The sequence below is a fragment of the Lissotriton helveticus genome, chromosome 5_1, assembly GCF_964261635.1.
Source record: "Lissotriton helveticus chromosome 5_1, aLisHel1.1, whole genome shotgun sequence".
Lineage (NCBI taxonomy): Eukaryota > Metazoa > Chordata > Amphibia > Caudata > Salamandridae > Lissotriton > Lissotriton helveticus.
Window position 1 is genome coordinate 2,128,220,468 of NC_136065.1, and position 12,924 is coordinate 2,128,233,391.

General features: G+C 46.8%; 1 protein-coding gene across 1 annotated transcript in view; it reads left to right on the forward strand.

Annotated features, from left to right (window-relative positions):
• Nucleotides 1–12,924, forward strand: part of FIBCD1 (fibrinogen C domain containing 1) — a 979,992-nt gene that overhangs the window by 878,142 nt on the left and 88,926 nt on the right. The window lies entirely within an intron of this gene.

The window sequence follows — 12,924 nt, forward strand, 5'->3', positions numbered from 1 at the left end:
CTGTTTGAGAACATGGAGGCTGGCAACCCGAACCGCAGGGCAAAATGTATAGCTGTTACATTTTTAGGAGTAGTGGTTTCTCTTATAATTTTAGTGGTAACTGTTTCATTCCTAGCGGGACACGAAGGGGATGGAACCACAGTTAAGGAGGATAAGGGAGTGTCAACACCGAGAACTACCATTATTAAGGAGAAGGGAAACATCAATGAGAAAGACAAAGCGTTGTTAGATGCAGAAGTAAAAAGGTTACACATGGATGAGTCACAGGGGAATTACAAGTCAAATGCTTATGCTAAGTTGCTTTATGAATATGTTGATGCCATGGAAGTAAAGGACTGTTATGTCTGTATGCAATTACCAATTTCGGTGGAGGAGGGTATCAAATACCATCATCTCCCGTTGACATATGGAATAACGTGCAGTTTATTGTTAAGTATGTTTTATGGACGAGACGGATTTGAGTATTACTTCTCGAATTTCGACTCGACATTGCCAGAGGTTCCGAATTTCAAGCATTTGAACAAATGGGACTACTACAAAAGCGAAGACAGGTTACACAAATGGTTTATTCCATGGAGAACGTTAGATACTTCACATGCTCGAATAAACAATCTGACTTGTCAAATATCAGAAGTTGAGAAAAAGTTTATAGCACAGGTAGATACTAGATACAGGAAGCAGAAGGTATTGAAGGCATCAGGACAAGGAGAAACAGATTGGACCAAGGAAGAAAGGGCACAACAACGAAAAGGAAGTATTGGTCCAATTGCTTTGGATAAGGAGAAACGGGGGAAACTGTGCATTCACAGGAGTTACTCCTACTATGAAAACGTTTATGTAGGACAAGTCAATTGCGAACATGCTTTTCAATTGGAGTACTACTCTAAGAACTTCATGAAAGGGATGCAAGCAATACCAAATGTATATTTTGTATGTGGAAGATATGCCTATGTGAAGTTACCAGATAATTGGTACGGATCATGCTATCTGGCTGTTGTCTTCCCTAAAATATATCATGTTGAGAATTTAGACACGCCTAAGAAAGAAATATCAACTAGATGGAAGCGAGGGCTGGGTGCAGCAGAAGTAGTTGGAGATGTAATAGGTGCTGCATTCCCTTTCTTAGGATTGATAATGAATGACATTAAGATCAGGAGGTTAGCTACAGTCGTAGATAGACTGTCTGCCAGTACTGCAAGATCCTTGATGCTGATAGAGGGGGAGATGCAATCGATTAGGGCAATGGTTCTTCAGAACCGACTTGCTTTAGATGTTCTGTTAGCAAAAGAGGGAGGAGTCTGTAGGGCCTTGAAGGTCCAGGAATGTTGTACTTACATTCCAGACAATTCAAAGCCTCTAGAGAAGTATATACAAAACATCACTGCCATACACTACGAAATTGAGGACCTGGCAAAGGTAAATGTGTGGGAAAGAGTAGGCCATGGAATGGGTAAAGTTGGAAGTTGGTTTGCCAACTTAGGAAAGGGTATCGTTTGGTACATATTGAAGCCCATCATCATAGTAGTGATTTGTGTAATCACTTTGTGGGGATTGGTGCGTTTGTATCAATGGTATAGAGCAAATAGGTTACAGAGAGCTATGAAGAAACAGGAAGAAGAGTTGACAGCGATGCAGGACACTCAATATAAAAGTCTGAAAGCATTAGAGAGTATGAAAAGAAGTGGTACTGCCCTGTCTTCACTTTAAAGGTTCTACATTTTTAGTGTCTTGGTGATGATGACCCCTGAAGGTCATCAAAGGGGGGACTGAGAGAGCACGAGTTTGGAAAAAAATGTATAAGTACGCCATATTTACAAGCACGTAGTTAGTTAACATGTACTTTGCACCAGAGTGTTTATATTTAGAAGTGAAATACACCGAGTGTCTTATATTCAGTGGTGAAATGCATAGAATGTTTAAGTAGAGTAACAATAATCATAACTGTGTGAGACTAATGTAGAAATGTTCGGGATGAATATGAAAACCTCACGTTCTCATGTTAAAGGAATAATGTAAGAGTTGAATGTAACTCTAAAACCCAGTATTTTGTGTAGGCCTCATGGCAATTCACAAGCAAATCTAAACGTGCTGCTAAAATAATGTGAGACAAGGTTGACATGGTTCTTTCAAAATGTACTATTGAACTTAGGGTTAAAAGTATATGCTTTATAGATGTGTTATTTTAGAAACGTATGCTAGTTAAGAATGTTTGCTGTTTAAATCACGTTAACGTTTTAAGAGTGCAGGAACCTGCTGCATGTAAATCAAGTAGGCCAGAGCAGATAATGTCATGTAGTTTAAATCGTCATGTGCTCGTTAGAGGAGAGGTCGTGAGGTGTCCAGTATGGAGCTCTGAGAGTGTTTTATGGCCTAAGATATGGTGAAGTCTGGAATTTGAGGCCCACTGCAGGACGAGCTGTATGCAGGTGCGAGGGTCCTAATCAGCTCGAATGAAAGGGACTTTGTTCAGTGGCGCCTTGCGCAGGCCTGTAGGAGTTTCCAGGAATTTCAGGGGGTATCAGCGCACTGAAGAAGAAGCCTGGGAACCAAGGTCAACTATAACGAGGGTCTTCAAGAGTACCATCATGGAGTTTGCCGCGGAAAGATGTACCACGCGAGGGGCGTCCCAAGGGGCGTTTCTATTGGAAATGTGATTTGGTATTAGGGAAAGTGACCCGGGAGGAGAGCAGAGCAGATGATTTTGGGAGCCTAAGGAAGCGGATGGGTAGGCAGATAGGCTGATCAGGAGAGACCCATTATCAGAGAAGAGACAAAGAGAAGTGCGTGATCTTCTTAGGAAATCACCACGGCTGACACCTAGAGGGTAAAGATCTTGTTAAGTAGGGATGTCATTTAGTGTAGTGTAGGGACAGACTAACCTTAATTTTTCTTTCTGTAATGACTTTGAGGTTGCAACTTGTATTCATTTTGGCAACGCTCATGTTATTAGAACTTGTACTTATTATTCTGTTTTTCAGACTCATATTATTCAAAAAGTTCATGTTCATAGTGATTCCAATCTACCTCTTGAATCTCATTTTGAGAAGTTTGTATCTTCAGTTATCTTTGACTTTATATTAAATCTTTAAAACTTAATTTGGTCAGTGGTCATTTAGAGTGGTGTAAGTTCTTAAATTGATTGTTTATTGTGAGATTACCTTTTACTCAAGACAGGTACCAACGATTCAGTCGACAGGAAATGGGATTTGGTAAGATAATTAGTAACCAGTAATCCCGCGTTAGCACACTCTTTTCCAGAAGTTTTTGACCTTGATACAGTGATGGATTAGGTGCTTCTGGTCCCCCCGTGTGTGCCGCAGTTCCAGCAGATGTCGTTGTCTCTTAAGCCTATTGAGGCAAGGCTGGCTGGGGTCCAGTATGCTTGGTGCAGGAGCCAGAATTTGGTTTGAGCTAGCACTGGGGATATCATGTTTTGTGACGGGGTTGCCCATAGGGTGTGTAGTTCTCCTTCTGTGAGTTTGGAGCCTATTAGGGTCTCCCAGTAGCTGGTGTTTTTAGCGTTGAGTTTGGAGGAGACTGGTCGGAGGAGTTTGTAGAGGAGCGATATTTGGTGCCCTGTGTTGTTTATAGTTTCCATATATTGGAAGATCGATGGTTTCACTTTGCTTAATTTTGCCTTTGTCAGAGCGGTTTTTATTGCTAGGAAATTGTATAGTTCAATGTCTGGTAGATCGTATTTTGCTTTCAGACTATTAAAGGTATGGCTTTCTTCATCAGTTGCTTTTTGGGCCGGGAACGAGATCCCTCGTTTTCTCCATGCCGCCATGTCGAGCACTTTCTTTCTGTATATAATCTTGGGGTTTGCCCAGAGTCTTTCCCACTGTGAGTATCTAATGCTGTTTGCGAGTTTCTGATCTACTTTGAGCATTGCGTGCCTTGTGACCTGAAGATTGGGTTGTTCTTGAGTGTTTGTTTGTTGGTTGTGAGGAGTGTTAGTGGGCTTGTGTTGTTTAGAATTGCTTCCTCTATGGCGAGCCACGTTGGTGTGTATTGCTGTTTCGGGAGCACCCAGTGCATCCCGTGTCTGGCTATGAAGGCTAGCTGAAATGTTCTCAGATTCGCTACATTAAGTCCACCCAGTTTCTTCTCTAGTCTGAGTTTTTTTAGGCTAATTCTGGGTTTCTTCTCTCTCCATGTGAATTTGTTTATCATTCTGTCTATTTTCCTGTGGAAGTCGTCCATGAGTGCTAAGGGTAGCATACCCGCAAGATAGTTAACTATGGGGGTTATCATCATCTTAATAGTGTCTATTCTGCCCCACCACGTAATGTATTTCAGTGACTAGGTTTCTAGTAGCCCTTTGATCTTCTCTAGGGTTGTTTTCTTGTTTTGTTCTAACATTCTTGTTGGACTCTTCCCAAATTGGATGCCTAGGTATTTGACAAAACCCAGCTGCCAGGCCAGCCCGGAGGTCCCTATTACGTCTCTTGTTGTGTGCATGTTGAAGGGCAAGCATTCTGATATGTCTCTGTTGAGTTTGTATCCTCAGGGGCTTGCTTATGTCTTGATTGATTGCATGAGAGCTGGTATGGACTTTTCCGGATTATCCGTTATGATAAGTAGGTCATCCGCATAGGCTGCCAGTTTGGCTGTCGTGCTGTTGATTGTCACGCCTGCTATGTCTCTATTAGCCAGAGTGTCTCCTATAAGGGGCTCCAGCGCTAAAAGGAACAGTAGTGGTGATAGCGGGCACCCTTGTCTGGTTACTCTTTCAAGTTTAAATTGGGCCGAGGAACTACTGTTAATGCATATCTGTGCTCTGGGGTTTTTGTACAGTGCCATCACTTTCTTCGTGTAGCTGTCGCCTAGGTTGTGTGCTTGCATCCATTTCTCTAGGAAGCCCCAGGATACTCTGTCGAAGGCTTTTTCTGCGTCTAATGTGATGGCTACTGCGGAGTTTAGTGAGTTTGAGCAGTGGTCTATGACTTGACAGAGCAGTCTTGTGTTGTCGTGTGACATGCGAGTTTTCATGTAGCCTACCTGTGTGTTTCCTATCAGATGTGGTAGTACCTTGTTTAGTCTCGTGGCGAGCACTTTGGCATATAGCTTACAGTCTAAGTTTATGAGTGATATGGGGCGGTAGTTTTTCGGCCATTGCGGGTCTTTCCCCTCCTTGGGGATTACTATTATGTTGGCTTGTGTCATAGTTTCTGTAACTATACTCTCTTTGGCGCACTGGTTGCAGGTTTTTGTTAGGATTGGGAGACGTTTTTCTTGGAATATTTTATAGAAGGGTGCGGTGTACCCGTCTGGACCCGGGGCCTTGTTATCTTTTAGAGATTTTATAGCTAGCCTGACCTCACTTTCTTTTATGTCTTGGCCAAGTGTTTTCGCTTCTTCCTCTGTTATCTTTGGTGGGGTTAGTCTGTCTAGGTAGGCCGAGCACCCTTCCTGGTCAATGCTGTCATCCTTTGTGTAGAGATCTTTGTAGAACTCCATGAAGGTGTGTAGGACTTCCTTGTGTCTGGTGTGTGTCTTGTGGTTTGAGTCTGTGATTGTGGAGATGCAGTGTTGTCTTTGTTTGTGTTTGAGGTATGATGCTAGTACTTTCCCTGCCTTGTTGGCTTCGCAGAGGTTGATCTGTTTCTATTTTTTTATCCATAGCCCTGCTCTTTCGCTGAGGATCCTGTTGTATTCATATTTCCTCCCTGTGAGTTCTATCAGGACAGCTGTGATTGAGGTGTCAGCAATATGTTTGGTCTCTAGTTGTTTGATTTGTGTTTCTAGCTGGTCTAGCTGCTTTTTTGCTTCTCTGTCCCCCCTGGCTTGGATTTCTATCAGTGTTCCCCTGATGGTCCCTTAAGGGTGTCCCATAGGGTTTTTGGGTCTATGTCTGGCGTGTGGTTCTCTTTTATGTAGCCCTTGATGGCTTGTTCTATTTTGTCCTTGTCTTCCTATCTCGCTATCATTATGTTGTTGAACCGCCATCTGCGGGTGACTTGGTCATTATGTCGGCCTGTTAGTTGTAGGCTGATGCATGAGTGATCTGAGATTGTTCTTGCAGCGATGTCTGTGTGTTCTATGAGATGTGTGTGTGAGCCGGAGATGAGGATGTAGTCGATTCTGCTGTAGGAGTTATGTGGGCTGGAGTAGAAGGTATAATCTCTGGTGTCTGGGTCTTGCAGATCGAATCTTTTGCATATGTTTTTCAGAGTGTAGTATGAGGCGGGGGCCGTGTTTGCGCACTTGATTGTCTAGTGTGTGGTCCAGGACCAGGTTAAAGTCTCCGGCCACTATGTTCATGTCGCTCGTCTGGTTCCCTTCTATTTTTCTTGACACTCCCTCCCAGAATGCTGTGTCGTCTGTGTTTGGTGGGTATATGTTAGTTACAAGCAAGGTTTCTTCCCCTCTTTTAAGTTGGGTGATCAGAAGCCTGCCTATGTCATCGTTCTGGGCACTCTCAATGGTTAACTTGGACTTAGTGTTGACTAGGGTGATTGCTCCTCTTTTTTTCCCTATCGCTGGCGAGCATGCTATTTGGCCTATCCACCTTGCTCTGAGTTTGTTTGCTTCGTCCATAAATAGTTTTGTTTCTTGTAGGAGAAGGATATCGCTTTTGGTCTTTGCTAGGTAGTCTAAAGTTTTTTTTCTTTTTAGTGGATGGTTCAGACCTTTTACGTTGAGGGAGATAATCTTAAGATCAGACAACAATGTATTGTTGTGGTTCATTATGTTGGCCAGTTAGTCGTTGTCTTAAGTTTGACCTCTCCACTACAACTCTTGGTTGCCTGCCCTGTATCTGTGTGCGTACTTTATGTTGGTGTCCTGCTGCGTCTTACTTTTTGCTTAACTCCCTGCTTCCTGTCTACGGGCGTGGCTATGACCAGGACAGTACGTACTGGACAAACATGACATAAAGAACAAACATGACGAACGTGACACACCGATGTCCCCTCCCCCCCTCCCTTCTACTCCCTCCCCTCCCTTACTGCTGTGTCGAAACGTGGGCGTGCGACAGCAATGTCCCTCCCGCCCTGCTTCTCCTCTGGACTTGTCTTATACTTTAGGTCCATCCAGCCCTCCCCCATCAGTAGCAGTCCTTGCATGGATACTCAAATTTTGCTCTAGTTTCATAAAGGATGTACAAGGATATACAAGCTCTGCTTATCAAGTCTTTTGGTTCATCTGGTTGGTCTTTGTGGAATGTTCATTCGTGTTCTCTTTTGTAGTTCATACTTGCATCCTCTCATGTAGTTCCGTGGGGTAGGCGCTGCAATACAGCTTTCGATCTCGCGGTGTGGCTGTAATGTTTGTGTTTACGTTCGTTTTTGGGTTTTTTGTGCTCCTTTTGGGCTTGACTCTCTTTGAGGTAGTTCGTATAAGTCTTTAATGAGGTAGGTTTCGTTGTGGGTAGCATTTATGTTCTTGTCTATTCCTTCTCATTGTGGAGGTCTGGTGAGGCGCTTCATTTGCTTGACCTGGTTTGGCATTCCATTTCTTGTGATTTTGGTCCTGTTAGATATCGGGATAGTTTAGTTGGGTCTTCGAAGGTTAGTATGACTCCTTTGTTATTAATTCTGAACCTTGATGGGCCGGTGAACGAGAAACTGATGTTTTCTTTCCTCAGTTTTTCCCATAGGGCCAGGAATCCTTTCCGAATGTCTACTGTTGCCTTCGAGTAATCCTGTGTAATGATGATCTTTTGTCCATTCCATTGTAGATTTGGGGTCTTCCTCGCCACTCCGAAGATGGCATCCGTATGGTGAGAGCGTAGTGGTTTGCATATTATCGGCCTCGGCCCTGTTCTGCTGCTTTGCTTGAAGGCCGGCACTCAGTAGGCTTTGTCCACCTCAAAGGGGTTCTTGAATTTGAGGTTTGTTTGTTTTGGTATAAGGTGCTGTATCATTGTGACACACGAGCCGGTTTTATCTTCTTCTCCTTCTCATACTCCCAGAATTCTTATGTTCCCCTTCCTTTGTCTGTCTTCGAATTCTGCTGCCTGCTTTCGGAGGTCTGTTGTTGCCTTAGCAATGTTGCCAATCGCTTTGCCTGTGAGCAGTGACCTATCTTCTATGTCTCTGACTCTTTGTTCCACTGTTGATATTCTGTTGTTCGCCGCGTGAATGTCTGCCCTGACTCCTGCCAGTTCGAGTTGTATGGCATCAGTGTTTTTTTTCATCGATTTAGCTAAGTCATGTACTTCGGCTAGTTTTTTGAGAATGCTATCTAACGTACTGTTAATGTCAGTTTTTTGTTTGAAGGGGGAATCTGGGTGTCCTTCGGGTTTGGTCTTTTTTGGTTGTTGCGACAACTTTCTGTCATTTCCTGTGATTTTTCCTTTTTCCAGACCCCTTTTGGCCAGCAGTAGTTCAAATCTTTTGCCACTTCTTGGAGGTGTATGTTGGGTTGCCAACTCCTGTAGTATGCTTTTGTTCTCTTTGTTTGTTTCTCTTCGTCTGTCCTTGTATGGGGCCAGTGCCTTGCGGTAGCGTTCAAGAGATTTGTCGGTATTTTCTCCTCTTTTTTTATTCCACTCGCTGTGGGTTAAGATGGCCGCCCCCCTGGTGTAGTTTCGGTTTCACTTGCGCTGTCTTGTTGTTGGGAGCCACCAGTCGTTTTTGGGTTGGTCGAAGGTGCGGGCGTGCGGCGCCGAGGTTGTGAGCACTGTCCTCTTGGTGCGCTGCTCTGGTGGTTGTTATTTTAGAGGTTCTTTTCTTTCTGTGCCCCGCCTCGCCCTGCCCTTTGCTCTAAGATGGCCGCCTCCGTGTTGGAGTTTCGCTTACACTTAAGTCGCTTTGTTTTCCCCTCGTAATCGCTCTTGGTTTCTTAGTGTGCTGTGCCGGTGTCGCTTACTGCTTTGCTCTTTCCTTCTTCTTCTTTCCGTGCCCCCGCTCTGCGTCGAGATGGCCGCCTCCGTGGTGTTATTTTAGAGTTCTTTCCTTTCTGTGCCGCGCCTCACTTTGCTCTTTGCTCTAAGATGGCCGCCTCCGTGTTGGAGTTTTGCTTTCACTTATGTCGCTTTGTTTTCTCGGCACAGCTGTGGGATGCTATGTTCTCCCGGCGCTGATGTGAGTTTCTGCACCGACCCCCCGTCAATCGCGCTTGGTTTTCTTCGTTTCTTGGTGTGCTGGGCCAGTCTTATTTTAGAGTTCTTTCCTTTCTGTGCCCCACCTCGCCCTGTGCTTTGCGCTAAGATGGCCGCCTCCGTGTTGGAGTTTCGCATTCACTTAAGTCCCTTTGTTTTCTCGGCACAGATATGGGATGCTGCGCTGTGGGTGCTGCGCCAACTATGTAAGCGCAATTGGTATCTTGGTGTACCTGGTCCGTTTCGCTCTCTGTCGTCCTCCTGTTGTATCCTTGCATCTTTCTCTTTCCGTGCTCCCTCCCTGCACCAAGATGGCCACCTCCGTGATGGGGTTTCGGTTTCGCTCAGGTCGTCTTGATTCTTCTTTTCCAATGTGGGCCACCGAGTTGGGGGGGCTGCACCGTCCACGCAAGCCCACTGGGCCACCTGGTATGCTGGGTCAGACCTGCTCTCACTACGGCTCTACTCCGGTGCCTCTCTGGTGTCTCCGTCGCACTCCCGCTGTTATCTTTGACTTCCTATTTCCTGTGCCCCACCCTGCGCGTATATGGCATCCTCCGTGATGGAGTTTCGCTTTCACTTAAGTTCGCTTCTCGATTGAGATGCGAAGGGGGTGCAACTACCAACCGCGTAGGTGCGCTTGTTGCACTATGTGTGCTGGAGGCCTTCTCTGGTCTCACTCGTTCTCTGGAGCCCTTCAGTTTGGGATCTATAGTCTGTCTTGTCTCTCCTCTGCCATCTTGATCGCTCGTATTTTCGGCTGCTTGCTGTCAGCTTTCTCCTCTTTTTTGTTGTTTTGGCCTGTTCTAATTTTATTTCGGTCGTCACATTCAGTGCTGCTCCGTTTCCGATCTGTGTTGCAGTGATTGTTTCTTCTTTTGGATCGGGATATCACTCTGTATTCTTTGGTAGCATCCTGAGGAGCTGCGGAGCTCTGGACTTAGGCAACTCTTCCCATTGCCGTCCAAGCCACGCCCCCTACCGAGTAGCTTCAATCAAATCTGAAGCTGGGATTTACTAACCCACGCAAAGTCACCTTACATAGCTCTGCATGGTTTAGTAAATCCAAGGTAACGCCAAGCAGCGCACATCGCTGCGTTGTGTCATCTTGCAGCAGGGAGGTCTTCCCTGCGTAGAGTATGGCTGTTCCGAAGCATCCACTCATGGGTTTTGACACAATCCCAGATTTACATCGGTCTGTAAACCTTGGGGTTGTGCCAAAATGGTGCGGCCCCCTGACCGAGGCGTAACGGGGAGAAGCATCTTTGTTTCTTCTTGTCACTTCCTATTTGTATGTGTGCTGCATTCCGCAGCACACATACAAAGAGGAAAAGGCATTTAAGGATTGTTTTTGTGCAGGAAGGTGTCCCAGCTCAAAAGAATCTTTCCCGTTACGCAGACACTCTTGCACCGTGGCACGAAGGTGCCTGTGCTGGCGCTAGGCGGCCACAAGTGTGCCAGCACTAGGAGACAGGCACAAGTGTGCCAGCACTAGGAGACAGCCACAAGTGTACCAGCACTAGGAGACAGGCACAAGTGTGCCAGCACTAGGAGACAGCCACAAGTGTGCCAGCACTAGGAGACAGCCACAAGTGTGCCAGCACTAGGAGACAGGCACAAGTGTGCCAGCACTAGGAGACAGCCACAAGTGTACCAGCACTAGGAGACAGGCACAAGTGTGCCAGCACTAGGAGACAGCCACAAGTGTGCCAGCACTAGGAGACAGCCACAAGTGTGCCAGCACTAGGAGACAGGCACAAGTGTGCCAGCACTTGGAGACAGCCACAAGTGTGCCAGCACTAGGAGACAGGCACAAGTGTGCCAGCACTAGGAGACAGCCACAAGTGTACCAGCACTAGGAGACAGCCACAAGTGTGCCAGCACTAGGAGACAGGCACAAGTGTGCCAGCACTAGGAGACAGGCACAAGTGTGCCAGCACTAGGAGACAGGCACAAGTGTACCAGCACTAGGAGACAGCCACAAGTGTACCAGCACTAGGAGACAGCCACAAGTGTGCCAGCACTAGGAGACAGGCACAAGTGTGCCAGCACTAGGAGACAGGCACAAGTGTGCCAGCACTAGGAGACAGGCACAAGTGTACCAGCACTAGGAGACAGCCACAAGTGTGCCAGCTCTAGGAGACAGCCACAAGTGTGCCAGCACTAGGAGACAGCCACAAGTGTGCCAGCACTAGGAGACAGCCACAAGTGTAGCAGCACTAGGAGGAGACAGCCACAAGTGTGCCAGCACTAGGAGACAGCCACAAGTGTGCCAGCACTAGGAGACAGCCACAAGTGTGCCAGCACTAGGAGACAGGCACAAGTGTGCCAGCACTAGGAGACAGCCACAAGTGTGCCAGCACTAGGAGACAGGCACAAGTGTGCCAGCACTAGGAGACAGCCACAAGTGTGCCAGCACTAGGAGACAGCCACAAGTGTGCCAGCACTTGGAGACAGCCACAAGTGTGCCAGCACTAGGAGACAGCCACAAGTGTGCCAGCACTAGGAGACAGGCACAAGTGTGCCAGCACTAGGAGACAGGCACAAGTGTGCCAGCACTAGGAGACAGCCACAAGTGTGCCAGCACTAGGAGACAGGCACAAGTGTGCCAGCACTAGGAGACAGCCACAAGTGTACCAGCACTAGGAGACAGCCACAAGTGTGCCAGCACTAGGAGACAGCCACAAGTGTGCCAGCACTAGGAGACAGCCACAAGTGTGCCAGCACTAGGAGACAGCCACAAGTGTAGCAGCACTAGGAGGAGACAGCCACAAGTGTGCCAGCACTAGGAGACAGCCACAAGTGTGCCAGCACTAGGAGACAGCCACAAGTGTGCCAGCACTAGGAGACAGGCACAAGTGTGCCAGCACTTGGAGACAGCCACAAGTGTGCCAGCACTAGGAGACAGCCACAAGTGTGCCAGCACTAGGAGACAGCCACAAGTGTGCCAGCACTAGGAGACAGGCACAAGTGTGCCAGCACTAGGAGACAGCCACAAGTGTGCCAGCACTAGGAGACAGGCACAAGTGTGCCAGCACTAGGAGACAGCCACAAGTGTGCCAGCACTAGGAGACAGCCACAAGTGTGCCAGCACTAGGAGACAGCCACAAGTGTGCCAGCACTAGGAGACAGCCACAAGTGTGCCAGCACTAGGAGACAGCCACAAGTGTGCCAGCACTAGGAGACAGTCACAAGTGTGCCAGCACTAGGAGACAGGCACAAGTGTGTCAGCACTAGGAGACAGGCACAAGTGTGCCAGCACTAGGAGACAGCCACAAGTGTGCCAGCACTAGGAGACAGGCACAAGTGTGCCAGCACTAGGAGACAGCCACAAGTGTGCCAGCACTAGGAGACAGCCACAAGTGTGCCAGCACTAGGAGACAGCAGACATGTACTGTATCCTTGTGAATATGGGGCATTGCTGTTCTCTCCCTTTCACGCAGTGAAGCAAGTGTCTCGCTTCGTTGCGTGAAGGAATATTAATTCTGCCCCGGAGTGTCGCACCCGCATGCAGAGTCTCGCAGATGGCAGGTCCCGGGGGTGAACATGAACCACTGAGTCTGAAATGCTTTGGGGCTCCATTGAAAGGTCGTGGCTGAAGACACAATTAACTGATGGCATTTTTTTTTTCTTGTCAACAGATTCAAACATTTGCATCCTTAATTTTCAAGTAGATTGGGACTGGAACAAATAAAAAATGAATATGATAAGAAGAAACTGCAACCAGCGCTAAAAATTGAGATTTAATTAAGGAAAAAAGGAGCAGACTCTTGGAATCATTAACAGTGCACAAAGGAGCTAGTCACCGTTTTGGCGAAAGCACAAACAATCACAGCAAATTCAGGGGCAGATTTACTAGTCTTTCACGCAATGGAACG